We start from the raw sequence: 17,532 nt of genomic DNA on the forward strand, positions 1-17,532 counted from the left end.
TCTGGGCTAGAAGACATAAATCACAGCACCCTATAATTCAGGGAGACTACACTGCAGTAGTTCTTTTACATCTGTAACATGGAATTCACATTTTTCTGCATTTCTTGTATACACTCATCAGTCTCGTCCCAGACACTGTGAGGAACAAGCACATTTTGCTATTTATATTTGTGCCACATACCCCCTATTCATGATTTATCTTCTTAAAGAATAAGCAACAACTGATAATGTATCTTGCTAGCCTCTGATGGCTAAAAATGCTGGAAAGGGAATTGCAATCAAAGATTTCATTAGAAGAAAGCAATTTGCATTCTGGAGTCACCATTAAAAATGTAGGACTGTACAAATCCTTCAAAAAGATGTGTGAGCCTGGAAAATGATTTTGCAGCTTGAGAAGTTGGGAAAGAGATGCTCCGTACTAGGGCTGTGGTTTGGATTTAAAGGGTTCATGAATGCAGGTCCGTTTTAACAGCATTATGGGCCCCAGGCAAAGCAGTGTAGTGGGGCCCCTATGACAACTACTCACAGGAATAAAAATGTAAATGGTTGATAAAATTAAACATATATTTGCATGTTGGTATTAATTTAAAAATACAGTAAAATGTAATAAATATGTTGCTGTATTTATATGATACAAGGTGCATTGAAGGGTTAACAAAGATTAGTATGGGCTCCAGGGGTGGGTTCTACTTATCTTTATTACCGGTTTGCAACGGGAGTATGCATGCACGCTTCTGCACATGTGCAGATTGTCAATTATGACGTCCAAGTGGGTGGGTGGAGCCTCCCGCCACTTTTATTACCTGTTCTAAAGAGCCAGACAGAACCAGGAGCAACCCACCAGTGATGGGGTCTCACCCATGGGCAAGTGCCCATCAGGCCCCTGCATTAAGACACCCTGTATGAATGCACACACACACACACACTACTCGACAGCAGCTCCTTAAACCAAACATGTCTTTCCTGAGCTCCCAATGCAGCTATGGAGGGCAGAATACATGATGCTGGGGGGAAAGGCAGCCAATTTAAGGAGCTGTCAACAGGCACTAGGTGAGCATCCCCCACTTGCTCAAAAGCACCCATTTCATTTTGAATCTAAGCATTGCACAGCCTTAGTTTATGCACACTCGCACACATTCTGAAAAACCCCTGTCACATAATCTGTTCAGTGATAGGTGTGGCTGCTGCAAAAACAGGTGTGGAGGTTGGTGGAATGGCCTCCCTGGATCCATAGATGAGGAAATAGATTGCACTGGAACTGAGCAGAGCTTTTCTGTCCTGATCCCTCTCCTCACCTCAAGTTACGATGTCAGCAGTCTCATATTTTAAAACCACCGCAACCAAATGCTGATTCAGAAGACAACTGTCAATCAGGATTTAATCCTGGAGAAGTACATTGATCCCAGACAAAATCCTGGTGTGGTAGACAAAGTGGTATTCTGTCAAAGATCTGTCTGCTTGGTTTTCAGAGGACATCGCTTGCAAGGTGGAGCCAGAGCTCCTTATTGATTTATTGTGGAGTTGAGTCAATAAAGTGACAGAACAATAGAGCTATGAATTTTATGGAACATAAGCTAAAGTTCACTTTACAGGCTCAGCTATGATGCCAGTGACATCAAAGATGGAACATTTTTCAGTCAGCACTGTGCTTGCCCAGAGGTATTTATCCAGCAGAGCTGAGTTTACAATAAAGTAATGGACATGGTTGTTTAGCATATGACCTCTATCCTATGAAATTATCACTCTTCTGTGGTGCTGCAGACCTCAATGCAGACACACTTAGCAATTTTAGATTGACTTTTCCCAGCATTAACCTTAACATTTGTTTTTAATAGATTGTTTTTAATTTTAGTTTTTATTCTGAGTTTATTGGATTTATAAAATATTTCAGGATTATTATTTTTTTCAGTGAGAAGCATTATAAAATACTATATACAAACCAATGAAATGTATGATAATCAGACCGCAGTGCAAAAGAAGACTCTTGAGGGGAAATGAAGTTATGTGACTACATTAAGATTCCTGTTTATTCTATGGTTAAATCAATGGAACTGGTGCAAATTAGTAACTTGAAAGAAACACATGGAAATTAGGCAGACTTCAATTTAGGTGGCGCCCAACTCCAAATTGACTCTGGGTGGCTCACAACATAACAAACAAAATAACAAATACAAATACAAAACTTGAATAGAAACAGTAAACATGGAACAAGATGACAAATCTGCTCAACATTAACATACATCCAACTAGGATCTCCAATCATCCTAGCCCAAAGCATGGGGGAAGAACCAGGACTTTAAGACCCTATGGAACACCATCAAGGTGGGAACCCCCTGGATTTCAAGGGGAACCTCATTCCAGAGGGCAGGTGCTGTGATGGGGAAGGCATGCTTTGGGGGGATCCAAAAGAAAGTATTGCTTAATCAAAGGGACCAGGAGTGCACTAACCTAGTCAGATCAAACCCTATGCTATGTAGGACTTTACAGGTCACTAGACAACCCTTGACTTCTTCGGTCATCCATATATTCTGACCAGATCCCTCAATGCCTTCAACACTGACTTCAATATATTGCCTTCACTGGAAAAGTTGGGATACATTCAGAGATCTATCTGACTTAAAAATACCCAATGTTGAACTGGATAGCACAATCAAACATCAACGCAGCAATGTTTTATGACATTTTGTGCAGGTAGTCCTCAACAGTTCACTTAGTGACCGTTTGAAGTTACAACAGCACTGAAAAAGGACTTATGACCGTTTTCCACATTTACGACTGTTGTAGCATCCTCATGATCGCATTCAAAAGCTTGACAACTAGTTCATATTTATGACAGATGCAGTGTCCTGGGGTCATGTGATCCCTTTTTGCAACCTTCTGACAAGCAAAGTCAATGGGGAAACCAGATTCACTTAACAACAGTGTTACTAATTTAACAACTGCAGTAATTCACTTAAAAATGTGGCAAAAAAGTTGTAAAATGGGGCAAAACTCGCTTAACAAATTTCTCCCTTAGCAACATAAATTTTGGGCTTAATTGTAGTCGTAAGTCAAGGACTACCTGTATTGTGTAATACAGTGTTTTATTATAATGTTTATGTCATAAAATGTTTTATAAAATTTGCTAACTTTGCAAATTCCAAAGGAGCCATGAGTCCTGGATTTTGGACACAGTCTGTAAGCTAGCCCATTTTAAGTACCTTGGTTCAACAATTGCTGCCCTATGATGCACCCTTTCTCCTAGTTAAAGGTTACAGGAATGAGAGTTTTAGAACTATATTGATAAACAAGATCTCAAATCATACCTGGAAGCAATTTGGTAACCAGTGCTGTTCACAGAGCAAAGAGGTCACATGGGTGTACTGAGGCATACCCATTACTGCCTGTGCTGCTGCATTCTGGGCTTGTTCTGAGTGGCTTTCAAGGATAGCCCTATGAAGAGCATGTTGCAGTAATCAAGCCATGAGGTCACTAGGACATGATTGAATGACTGACATGCTTCTCACTTCAGGAAAGTGTGTCAAAGCCTTCCTGGCCACAGCTCTATTTGCTTGTTAAGCAGAAGGATTGAGTCCTCAGATTGCAGATTCCCCTCTTGAGTGTGGAAGTGCTACCGCATCCAAAGTTAGAGAGAGAATAATATCCACAGCCACTTAGTCTTGATAAGATTGCATAAGAAACAGTTCCTCCCTATCTAGATCTGTGCAGCCTCCAGGCACTGGAGTAGGACCTCAACAGCCTCACTTGGCTGGCCTGAGTTCAAATATATAATTGAGTATAAACAATGTACTGATGACCCCCAAGTGGCAAATGGCCTCACTCAGCAGCTTTATGTAGATGTTGAATAGCTGTGGAAAGAATGTCAAACCCTGTGTCATTACACAAAATGTGTGGGGGAGGGGGAGGCTGGGAAGCAACCTCTTCCCACAGCCAATACTAATTGAAAATGGTCTCAGAGGAAGGAAGACAACCACCATAAAACAGTGCACCAGGGGTGGATTCTACTTACCTTTACTACCGGTTCGCAGTGGGGCCACGCACGCACTCTTCTGCGCATGCACAGAAGCGTTTTGGTGACGTCAGGGTCGGTGGGCAGAGCCTCCCGCCGGTTTTACTACCGGTTCTATAGAACCGGCATGAGCCGGGGGCAACCCACCACTGCAGTGCACCCTTCCCAATCTTTAGAGCTAGACAGAAGGGTACTGGGGTCAACAGTAGCTACCAAGAGTTCAAGGAGTACAAGAATGGACTCCTTCACTCCCACTCTGACTTCATGAAACTATGTATTTACAGCAGTCTGAATAAACCCCAGAAAACTAGGTATGGTTATTCCTTTGTATAAATAAGAATGGCTGGTCAAAACATAGATATTAAGGCCTTAAACAAGGGGAGAACTGAGTGAGCATCCTTGCCAAGAATTGAAACTGTACCTTTTAATGCTACCTAGAATGTTACTCTGTGGCGATGCAGAATACATTCTACTTTTGCCTCTTGTTCCGTAAATTCATCTAAGGACGGTATTCAGGAGTAGGTGTTCACAACTAGCTTCATGATTTTCCTCTGGATTAAGCTGTAACTTGCTAGTTATAATTCCTATCTGGAAAAAAAAAACCATATGTCAAATAAATTCTTTGGAATACAACACTCTATCTGTCACAAACAAAATGAACATGGATCGTTAGCAAGCTTCCCATATATTAGAATACTACACAATTGATTGCCATAAAATGTGGTTGGACTCTTAGTGAAGATGAATATTAACTTTCATCCTCAGCCTCTTCAGCTTCCTTAACAAATAAGACTATCTAGCATTTGCTAACAATGTGCTGATGCTAAAGGCAAAGCACCTACAAGAAATTTTCCTCTTACCTTGACAGCCAGAGTACTTAAAACTATCATACTACGGCACCTATGGGAGCTGAGAAAGATACTTATGACCTATCTTCCTTACTGTACTTAGCTCTCTTTGATCCATGTGACAGCTCTGGAATAAACTTTGCTTTTCCTATTGAGACATAGTTTTTTCAGAATAGACTGCCTTGGAACTCTATGTGAGTGTTCCCCATAAATCCCCAAAACCCGCATAAAAGCCACACTGCTGAACGATGCTTTTCTTTGAATTGGTCAATTTCTGATTTGCTTTGGATAGTTGTAATTTGTATACAGAAGTGATTGGCGCTTTCACATTTGTTGGAGCATCTCCATCAACTCTAATTTCATATTCATTTGCACTTAGAATTATTAGTGAGTCTATTTTCAGTGGTGAAAGAACTTAATTTCAGCTTTTGGTTAATCATCCAGACATTCTATAATAAGTGTCTTGGAACTGGGTTTCTCACATTCCTTTAGCTTTCTATATCCTCTTTCCACCTTTCCCATCATAACTGTTTCTCCTCTAGTCTTCATTCTCTAGAGTACAAAAACATCCTCTTTTCTACTTCAAAGGTCTCTCCCAACCGATTCTGCACTTCTGTGTATTTACTGTGCTTGGCTTCTAAATGTTCAAATAGATTTGTAGTTCATTTCAGATTTCACGCATTGCTCAATTTGCTTTTGCTAGAATTGCAAACAAAAGAAAAGAATTTCCCTTGCTTCAATATATTATCCACAATGTTTCCCCCCCACCCCATATGCCATAGAAATTAGCAAATCTTGGGAAGATTTTCTGCCTTGAAAGATAGGACATATATTTATGAAATAAATAGTCATTAAGAATGCAATCCTGAACATATTTCAACAGGCTTGCTTTCAGCCTTAGTATGCTTGTTAATTTTTAATTTCATATAAACATATATACAGTCACATCAGTATTTAGAATTATAGTGGTAATATTCAAGGATTAAAATGGTTTTAGACCACATTACTTGAATGTACCCATACAAATTTACCTTAGCTTTAGGATTAGCATTTTAAACCCTGTTGCTCAGTCCCAAATAAAATTAAGATGGCCTGACAATTTTAAAATGCTCTCTCCTCAAAATATCTAAGGATTCTCCTTTGCTGGTCCCTAGAAAAATTATGTTATTCTAGTCTTCATTGATTGAGTTCATTTTGCTTAGTTTTATCTGCTGTAATTATTTTGATATTTTAATTATTTGGGCATTAAATGTTATTTTCAGAGTTTGATTATGAATTTATATTTTAATTACATTGTAAACCTATGTGACATTTTTAAACCTGAAAGCACAATGAATATCATAAATGGCTTTTTTAAAATTTGTCCATCCATTTCTAGCCCACAATTGGGCCTCAAGGCAGCTTATGAAAAAATAACGATACAGCCATGAGAAATGGAGTTCAAAACAACCAGCAAATACGCTCATGATAGGATGGTGGTGGAGACAATAAAAGATCAACATAATCCAAATGCTTGGAGAAATAAACATATGTTCATGTTTCATTGAAAAACCGATTGAGACAGAAGCCTGTCAGACTTCCTGTGGGAGAAATTCCACATTCTGGGGAGAGAGTTTTAATAAGCCACATGCTCCATCCATGTCAATTGAATTTCTGAGAGAAACAGAACAAAGCCATGAACAAATTGGCAGACCCAGCAGATTAAACAACAGTAAAATGATGTCTTGAAGAGCAAAACACCAGGTACTGTATTTTGCATCAGATAATGTTTCTGGACATTTTTCCATAGCACGTTTAGGAATCAAATCTATAGCTAATGATAGAATATAAATGTAACAATGGATTTGGAATCACTGTCACAAAACCAAAGATTTATCTACATACAAACCACTTCAGAAAGTTATCACATCAAAGTTGCACCATCTGTCACAGTGTTACTACTGTTAGAAATTTGGAAAAGGAAAAGACACAGAAGTATACTTTATTCCAATCCAGAACAATAATTCAGATTAAGGCTCTCCCTGAATTTGTGAACAAGCATTTTAACAGATGCATGGACTTTTAGTATTAGTTGATGGTCCAACAAATGCCTCCAGTAAGGAAAGCAAATTAAAAGTAACAGCAGATCAGCTGAAATGGTATTAACCAGGAATGTGTAAGAACATGGTAGAAATCAAAGAGCAGGAAGCCTATGGATCTTCAACCTCCTTTCATGAACCCTTTCCAGGTCTTTATACCATGTCTCTACCTTCCTATACAGAAGCCATGATGGTGCTATACCAGAAGTGGGAATCATTTTGGAATTGTGGCCAAAATGGCACCTGCTTCCAGGAATGGCATGAAGCTGTCTCTGTTTAGGAAGGCTGTGTGGCAGACTGGTTACTTCTGCTTGGGAAACACAATCTTTAGAAAAAAGTAAGTGAAAAACGACACGATGGGGGGATGGATGCGGGAGATCCAGCAGGGGAGGATGCTGTACAAGGGGTACCTCAGAGGATGAGGAAAGCCCTGGGAGGCGCAGAGTAGTCCACTCTGGGGAGGTGGCTGCAGTCCTGTACCAGGGCCTTCCCCACCACCTAAGGCACCCTGTGCTACACTTAATGATAGTATAGTTGCTTAACAACCACAACAGGGAGACTTGGGATTAGTTAAGGAAGGTAATCAGGTGGGCATCTCAGTTAATGACTACCATGATTTATGACCATAATTCCATTCTCAATTGTTGTCGTAAGTCGAAGACTACCTGTAATGAAAAACAAGTCAAATTGATTGTCTTGTCACAGAAGGTCTATGATGGGGTCTGCAACCTTAAACACTCAAAGAGCCATTTGGACCCATTTTCCACAGAAAAGAAAACACCAGGAGCCACAAAACTCTTCCCATGCCTGACCATTTCTTGAGTGGCCACAAAACTAGCACATGTAGTTGAATTAAACATTTTGTTTTCTTCTGAAACTTTTCTTTTCTTGGATTTATCAATGGTTGGCCTACTGGGGGTTGAAAAGCTCAATAAATCGCATGCCAGTGGGTGTCGCACATTGGCAGTTGTGACGCATATTTTGAGTGACAGGGAGCCGCAGCAGAGGGGTGAAAGAGCCACATGTGGCTCCAGACCATAGACCCTTGGTCTATGACAAATTGAGCTGGGGCTTCCTGTTTGAAATTTGGGAAGACTCAGATTTAAGAGACAATTTTATTAAATTGGTAAGATCACTTTACACGTCACAGAGAGCACAAATAACTGTCAATGGAGAGCTAACAAAACCCTGTGAGATTGAAAAAGGAACAAGACACGGATGCCCAATATCTCCTCTCCTGTTAATCTTAGTTCTTGAAATACTAAATACATATATAAAACAAAATGAGAACTAGGAATTGTGAGAATAAAGATTTTAAAAAGAAATTTATAAGTTCAGGATATTTACAGATGACTTGGTGTTGGTTTTGGAAGCTCTATTAAAACAAATAGAAAAATTAATAGAAAAATTAAACTAATTTGGTCCATTAGCAGGTTTTAAGATTAATAATCAGAAGATGAAGATGTTAGCAAAACATATGAGAATAAAGGATCAAACAGAAGTAACGAAGAAAAGAGGTTTTAAAATAGAGAAAAAAGTAAAATATCTAGGTATTACCATAACAAATATGAATTGCATATATTTCAAAATAATTGTCATGAATGAAGATAAATTACACATGTCCCACTCCTGCAAAATAACTATGTTAGGGCATAGAATGAAGTTTTAAAAACATACGTTAAGATGGAAGAAAATACAACTGTCATTGTTGGGTTGAATTTCTGTGATAAGAATGAATATTTTGCCTAGAATGATATTTTTGTTTCAGATACTACCTGTTTTGACAACCAATCCACAATTTAAACAGTGGCAAAAAGATATACAGTATCTAACTTTATATGGCACGTAAAATACCACAAGTGAAATATATTATGTTATAACCTGCAAAGAAAAGAGAAAGATTGGTGTCAGCTTTGGAAGCCATATTAGGCCGGAAGCTTCCATGCTGCCACCTTCTCATGTGTGGGAAAGTAGGAGGGGGGATTTAGTAGAGGGGTTGTCTGTCTGTCGACATAATAGCATTCTTCCTGTCAGTGAAAGTCAGGGCAATCCTGCATCTGGAGAAGGAGTGGTCGGAATGATGTCTCGAGATGGGACGGCGGCTGATTGGAGCATGTGATCGACTGAGGACTGAGGGGATGGTTTTGTTGATTTTGATTTACTGAGGGAAAACGCTCAGATTCGGGTTTTCCCAGATGTGCCAGTTTACCTATTTTAGTAAATAGAACTTTGAAAATGCTTGCTTCAGAGTCTTTACTTGGAGCTGGGGGTTTTCTGGAACGCTGACATTTGGTTTACCTGATTTGAAATCGTACTTTGCAGCTTCTGGGAACTAGAAACTACAAGATTGATGTGGATTTTTAGAATTACTTTGTTAGACATGCCATATTGAGACTACAGAATAGATACAAATACAGGTTGTATCTAAAAACACCTTTGTAGCTCTCAGACCAAGAAATTTTTATATAGAAGAAATAAGAGACAAGCACAAATGATTGACATACTGTAAGATACTAGTATTCTGTCAAGTGGAATACAAAGACATAGTTGTTAATGGTTTTCCTATTTACAATTATCAGAAAGATTAAAAGTAGACAAATGTATAGTTTTGATTATTTTAAGACTGACTTTGAAATGAAATTGTGTACAAATGATGAACATGTGATGGCTAAAACATATAAACCTTTACTAAAATTTGAAACAGATAAAAAACAAGAGAAAGAATGTGGACTAAATTTTTGGTGATAATATACAAACAGAACAATGGGAAAATATATGATTGAAAAGATTGACATTTGCACTATGTTATAAACTTTAATTTTTTTTATAAAAGGATATATACCATTTTCTGTAAAAGAATAAAATGAACTGATCTATGGTTTTCATGATTTAAGTAGGATAGATTATAGAAAGAAGAGAATCATGATGTAATTTTAGACAAAGAGGTAAATTTGTAGTTGTACTTACAACTGTTGTAAAGAAGATTGGACTTTTTACATCTTTTTACTTTCTTTTCTATTTTTCTTCTATCATTTTTTTCTTTTTTCTTTTCTTTTAGTTTGTATTAATTTTTACTCTTATTTTTAAAACTTTCAATAAAATTATATTTTTTAAAAAGGAATCCCTGATTCTACCAGTTTGAAGATCTGCTGGAGATCAGCTATGAGTTTATCTGGACTGAGAGTGGTTAATACTAGAAAGAAAAAGCCACAGTAATCCAAATCAGGATTAATTTGCCTTCTTTTGAAAGATTCAAACCTACTTAATAAGGTAAAGTGGAAAGATGTTCACCAAAGAATTTGCTTCAGTCAGTAACTAAGGTGGCATAACCCCAGAATAGGCCCCAGAGGAAACACAACCTAATTCTTAATGAATAAGAGAATTAAGGGTAGAATAAGGAACAAAATTATTGCCTTTAAGAATTTAGATGGAATATTTCTTGGCTGAAAACATCCATGTAGAAAGACATTAAACTCAAAACTTCAGCCTTGAGTAGTTTAATGGCTAATGGTACATAGTTGTTGCCATGTTGACTTGCTTATCTAAATTGCAAAGGACCCTTCAGAGGCTCTTATAAGAAGGAACTTTTCTTGATTGGTAGAAGATTGAAAGTAACTACCGAAATACTTAAGTCATGACCTGCTCATAGATCTTCTATTGATCTTGGAGACCTGAAGCACTTTCTAGAGTTATTAAAATCTTTGTGATTAAGAGTAATTAATCTCAAGATGTTCCCTAAAGCACTAAGAAGGTTATGCTTCAAAGAATCTATTCAAGCCTACCTGGGTTTTAGAACAAATAGGTACATTGTCAGTACAGAGAAGAATAGGGAGAGGACAATGGGCGGAAGGTGTAATGAAATTCTGATTTAGCAAAAACAACTACAATATCATCAATGTGTAGGTTAAACAGTAGTGGGACATGAATATGGCCCTGTTTTATACCTGTAAAGGTGGGCATTTGTATGGTGGTATTAACATAGATGATAATTAATCAATGCTACGTGGTGTAGCATTATACATTGGCCTATAGTTGAATGACCAGATCTAAACTCTGTGTTAATGGTTTACTTTGATATTATCCAATCCAAGAGTATCAAAGTAAACCACTTTATTAATTACAGATTAAAAAACTAGTAATTTGCTATGTCTGATTTGTCCCCTTTTTTGTGTACAGGGAGAATAATGGAATTGAATCATTCTTAGGGAATCTGTAAGGAGTTATTTAAGGCATTAAAAAGGAGAGCTAGCAGATGCCGACCAAACGGTTACATTTTAGAAGTTCTTTTAAAATAATGTCTTTGCCAGGGGCCTTGCTATTTTTTCAGTTGGGAAATTAATTTTTGAACTTAATATGTAGACTGGAGGCCATTCTGGAAGGGGGTCATCTGGTGGCAGAATGTACAAATCACCACCTGGTATTAAATAGGCCATGGAAGTATCCATTTCAAGATTCACAGGAGATCAAGTTGTTATTAGCCGGGTTAGATTTTACTGAGGATTGGGAAATGAGAAAAGGCAGTCATCTTTATTTGTTACGGCTTGTTGGATCTTGGTCCTGCTCTTTATTTCTTCTTATTCCATACTTTTGTTTTAACTTCTTTAGAAGTCCTTTTATAACTGTTTTTGTAGAGTACAATACATTACCTGAAAGAAAGATCATTGTTACTTTGGACATTCTTACCTCTAAGTATTACTAATCCTTTCACTGTGACTCATTCTGTATTAAACCAAGACTTAGATTGATTGCTGATTGAGGAGGAGAGTTGATCATGTTTTAGATATTCTTGAGCTAAACCAATACATTTTTTTAAATGACAGTGATTTATTCAATGGCATTGCCAGTCACCTTTACAGCCTGTTGAGATGACCAGCTAGAAAGAGCTGAGCTATAACCACAGAAAGCTTCTTAGACCATACTGAACGAGGAGAACAGGAATCAGGAGAAAGTGTCTCTGCTTAATTAAATTACTAGCAAAGGATCTTGAGGGAGTAGGTGTTACTCACCACATGAAAAAGCATCAGAAATGTTAACAGTGAGGGGCAAACATATTAAAAATTAACATATAATCCAAGGAGAGGTTCCTCTAGCACCCTAAAAGATTAATTTTCTCTCTGGGCCAGTAGGCAGAGGCCCATTAAAGAAACCTCATATAGAAACCAAAAAATGATTACTTTCTTGTTTCCATGGGAACATTTCAGTGTACCCTCAGTCAAATGAAGCACCAACCCAAAGGTAACATTTGAAAAAGTAAACCAACAGCAGTCATGAGTGTAAAAATAATTCCACATGTAATTTTAAATCAGATTGTCTAAATAGGAAATGTTAAAGCAGGATGTAAAGAAAAACATTCCTTCAATCTCCAATGCCTTCTTCCTTTAATCGTTCTGAGAAACAGTCCAATGTCTAGTACAGTGGTGGGTTGCTACCAGTTCACCCTGGTTTGGTTTGCACGTGGACGTCACACGTGCGCCCATGAGCAAACAGGTAATGACGGATTTTGAAACCCACCCCTGGTCTAGTAGAAACAGAATGTCTGATACCCTAGAAAATTTATTTAAGAGGTTCACAATGTAGCATGCATAAGTGCACTAATGTGGCTCTTGTTCCTGTCACATTTTAACTTTTTTCATTTTTCTCATTCAAATTTGCAAATTTTGTTTGACAAACAAACTTGAATTGGGAAAGGAAGTGAGTATTTCAGCACTGAAACTTCTAAGAAACTACTAACTTTTAGTACTTCTTCTTGCCCTCTTTGCAGTCTTAATTTTCCGTGGATTTCTTTCTGCAGCCTATTTGTCATTATTCAACTTTCTCTTCCCAAATCTGCCATCTCAGAATGCAACCTTATAACCAGTCACAAACCCCTTTGAACTTAATGGAACACAGTTCTGGATAAACTTGTCCAGAATTGGCCTGTCTGGCTCTAAATAATCTCTGGCAACAACTGAGGCACTTTCAATTTTTTGGAAATAAGTAATTAGTCCAGCCTTTTCATCTTTGAACACAATTAGTTGATTGAAAAGTCCTAAGAATATTTCACAACTGTTCCCAAAGTGGCGTCATGATTGACTTTAACTTTATTCGCTTTGTTCATGTCTCAATAGTATTGAGCTGAATGCTCACGTTGTCCAATGCATGACAGTAGGTCTAGTATTTGCTTAGAAAATGCAAAGCATTCAAGCATTCATTCAATGATTAAATCTACTTTGCTTGCATTCCATCTGAGCAATCTGCCTCCAACTTCTGAACTCTATATTTTCTAGTAATCCAATTTATTTTCTAACTACATTATCATTTTTTTTTCCAAATCTGCATCCATCTTATAAGCTTGTGATGTTTGTTCCACCTAAAATTATTTCAACAGCAAGGATAACAGAGCATCAAACATTTTTTATTTTACTTTCTAATTTACAACTGTTAGAACAATTACCTCGAACAGTTATTCATTCAACGACTACAGCAGAATTTTAATTCAACTTTTTGGAAATAGTTATGGGTGGGGAGTTATGATATGTGTTAACTACAACTGCATGGGTTAAGGAGGAAGATTAACCTGTTCAAGCTTGAATGAGAAGCATTCTTTTGATTTGCTTTTGTTTTACAAGCCCTTAGATAACATAATTTTAATTGTTCCCCTTCTTTTCTAAGGAGAATTGACAAGCCAGTCAGTCATTTCCTTTTGCAACTCAATGGCTCATACTCAGTTGATCTGAAAAAAGCAAACCCTGAATTTGCAAGAAAACACTAGGAAGGGGGGAAAAACTGGGACAATGGTACATTGATTGTACATTTTGAACAATCAGAGATTAACTTCCAGTTTGTTTGATTCCTCCCTCCCCCAATAATCTTACTATGGAGTCCCGTGGAATTGACGTTGATTTCAAGATTCTTACTGTAAGTGGTTGCTTCACATGTCATCCAGTAATTTTCAGTTATAGATCGTTATAATTTTTCAGAGTAATGGAGTAATGCAGGACATTCTTGTCACTGTGGCTGCACTGTAAAGGCAACATCACCAGATGGCACACTTAGCTACATTCTGTGGCTACCTGATAAGGTCCAGCTGCAGGTAATTGTTCTTTGGTGTTGGCCAACTCCATTCTTCACAGCCTTAAATCTACTCAGGTTGTATGGAAGTGGCAACTCTACATCAGTCAAGGACACAGATGTATTTTCATTATATTGTTTCTTATGCTGATTTGGCTATCGCTTCTCCTTCTGTCCCTAGCATGGCTCAAGAAATTTACATCCAAGAAAGTAAATGGATATACAGTAGAACTGTTTCTGATTATTTTTAGTGTGTATTATGTAAAAAGTATATTCTCTCTTACCATGTAAACATCTACATATGTTTTGATTTATTTATTTAGGTGATGCAGCAACTTTTTTAAAAGCTTGAAAAGCTTGCTTTTATTATAAATATGAATTATAAAATACACATTTCCAACTCTATCAATTTCCCACAATTAGAGTAGTATTCATTTATATACAGGGATATCAATAAATCCTTAAATGCCTGTCACTTTAGTGTCCACATTAATAGGGAAGAAGGCCATTCCAATACTTTTCTAACAATATGTTTTTAAATCTTTGCAGAGCTTCATAATAATTTAAATTACTCCTCCTATTAATCTCAGATTGTGTGAAAGCTGCAAAAAGATGGAAGTAAAAGTTGTGCTTGCATTAAAACACATTGTCATTTTCAGTTGTGGTGCATTATATGCCACATAAAAGAAAGTAAAAGGAAAGTAGGCCTTCTCTTGATGCCATAGGCACAACTATAAATTTTTGAGGAACAATATGTCTATTGTTTCCCCTTATCTTGTATTAGGTTGTTTTCTCATTTCCCTACCAAACCTACAGCCTTCCAATTCCCTGGTGGTCTCCCAAGCCCAATCAGGAGCTTCAAAGTCCAGAAACGAATGGCCAAATGCTGCTGCATTGCTATGGTAAATTTGTATGACCAATCACATGGTTTAAGCAGAGTATGCAAACATAGCAATCTGGCTTTGAAAACTGCAGACACATTGGCAGTTGAGAATTCAAGACAACAGATGGTTGACACCCTGTAAATCAGCACACTTTGCACTCAGTTGAATTGTGCCAAAGGATACTGAATTAGAAGTCTGATGCCATTCCTGTTCAGTAGAAAATTCTTTTGTATTTGGATTTTAGCATGGTGCTACAACATATTTACTAGATTCCATTATTCATTAAGTGTATTTGACAAGAAGCTGTTCTGCGCGGGAGAGAAATCAACAACCTCATCAATATCTCAATAATGAAAGGAATTCCCCTGTAGATCCTACTCAAGTTAAAATATAAAAGGCCCTTGCTTAGATTCATCTGTGATGGCACTATATTCCCATCTTTTTCAGTTCTTGGTTTGTTCAGCTCAACATGATGACCTTATTTTTTAATGTTTCAGTCAACTGATCTAGCAAATAATTTTAGATTGAATTTCAATGTAGCAATTGCAGTTTGTATTTACTGTCTCCTCAACCATTTGGTCAACAGGAATGAATCCAAAATAATTGCTGGCATGTTGCTGAATTGAAAAGTATCCATTTATGAAACTGTAATATTCCTCCAGGTGTTCCACAGATAGCATTGCTAACAGATCTGTGCAAAGCTGTTACAGATTCACTTTGCAAAGGGATTCATGCCATGAAGACAACACGATTAGCTTCAGCAAAGCAAAAAGGTCACCCAATTTGCCACAACAAAGCAATTTGGGTGCCTTCAGAGTACTTTAGGGAAGTGCTGTTGGAGAAGGCATTTTCTGCGTGATCAGGTTCATAGGAGCTTAATCCAGCTTCTTCTGGAGAAATCACAATTTACCAAGATAGGAATCATGCCATTACTGGACTTCAGAACACACAGCGTAACATACTCTACAAGGCTACACTCTGAAAACATAACCAGAGGCATCAGTGAGTGCAAAGTAGTATTCACTATTTGATTACTAGCCAAATCAAACATACTGATTCCATTCATTTTCAGTTAAAATGTTGAACAATTTGGAATGCAGAGTATTGAAATCTGTAGAAGAGGACGCCCATGGGCAGGATGTTTTGTCCTTACATCCAAGCAAGAACTTTACAATTTTGTGGATTTTTAAAACATAAATTTAACATTGTGAAGTTTTAAATATCTCAACTACTGAAACTTTTGGGATGCAGCCTGATAGAAAACTGAATGAATGAACTTTTCATTAATTGTCTATGAACTGACATCAAAAGACCAGACATTCTATTTTAACCGTATAGAAAGCTAGCAGGAGGATTTGTTTCTGAGATCATGAGTCTCATTCTTGAATCAAGGCTCCCGCAAACGACCTGGGAAAACAGCATGACTTGCTGCAATGCTGCTTCCTAATGAATATTTCTGTTCTGTTGCTCTGGCCAAGCCTCAATTTGGAGCACTGCTCTGGCTTGTCAAGTACATGTTTCAGTGATTAGTAATTTAAACCAGAAATGGCTGAATGAGTAGGTGACCCACATGTTCACCACTTGGGCACAAGAGGTGACTTTCAAAGGCAGATTCTTCCCGAAAGAATCACCAGGTCAGGGCTAAGGATTAGTAAAGTTTTCATTATTTTAATACTCCCATAAATATTGGTTCAATGGCTATACTTTCTGGCTTGAATCTTCAGTCCATTGTTCTGCCTCAGATTAGCAGAATCTACCCATAACTTTTTCAAGTTCTATTTACTATATAGGCCTGATCTTGAAGAATGAACCTGATAGATTGACTAATGAACTGAAAAAAATTATAGATAAGAAATTATAGTAAAATAATAATTGTGTTGTGGTTAGCAAACATTCCTAAATGAAAATCAGGAATGTGCAATGCACAACAGTATATTGTTCACTAGCCCCAGTTACTGTATACAAAGCTAGCTTATGTCAGCAAATTATTCTTATGTAGTTAGCAATATAAGAGAATCCCAGGACACTCAAACAAGGCTAAATCTGAGTAGTACTTACACACACACACAATATGCAAAAAAATAGGGTAATCAAGTAATATTTTCCTACTTATAGATATTAAAAACAAAAATGTGTTGTGCCCATGTAAAACATATGTGATAGTTTCAGTTTTGATCTTAATCTACAATAGCCTTAAACTAAATTTAGGCATTTTTATGTGCTTTAATTGGTATAATTCTAAGCAGCATACAGTCTCATCCATGGACATCCTGTTCCATTCCACAATTGGAATGGAACTACTTCAAATCTGTAAATATCTTTTGGATGTGAATTTGGGAGATTTGTTAGATTGATGCAAATGTTGCAGCAATGGCTTTGGGGACCCATCCATCTAGCAGTAATTCTATTTAAAGCCAACAATAGAAAAGTATAGAAAAGTAAAGTTGCTTTAAGCAAGAAAAAGCTTAGAAGTGTATTGAAAACTCTGCCATTTTTTTAAATTTAACATACTATAAGTTAAATACAACATGGACCAATGGACTATAACTAATTTTTTTCAAAATAAATGCATCAGAATAACATGGAAAAGTATTTTCTTTCACTTTTTTCCCTTTGTGATCTTTCCCCCCATGTCTTAATTCTCCTGACATTCCTTTCTTATT

The 17,532-nt window shown here is 37.2% G+C and overlaps 1 long non-coding RNA gene across 2 annotated transcripts in view; it reads right to left on the reverse strand.

Annotated features, from left to right (window-relative positions):
* The window catches only part of LOC132711434 (uncharacterized), a 140,432-nt gene that overhangs the window by 25,783 nt on the left and 97,117 nt on the right, over positions 1-17,532 (reverse strand). Inside the window, exon 2 of one of the 2 annotated variants that reach the window (XR_015732760.1) lies at positions 4,431-4,597. The exons of the other annotated variant lie outside the window; for it this stretch is intronic. This is a non-coding gene — a long non-coding RNA (uncharacterized LOC132711434). The remainder of the gene's footprint in view (positions 1-4,430; positions 4,598-17,532) is intronic. 2 annotated transcript variants of the gene reach the window in all.

Source organism: Pantherophis guttatus, chromosome 2, assembly GCF_059756535.1.
Source record: "Pantherophis guttatus breed Tessera chromosome 2, ASM5975653v1, whole genome shotgun sequence".
In the NCBI taxonomy this organism is placed as follows: domain Eukaryota; kingdom Metazoa; phylum Chordata; class Lepidosauria; order Squamata; family Colubridae; genus Pantherophis; species Pantherophis guttatus.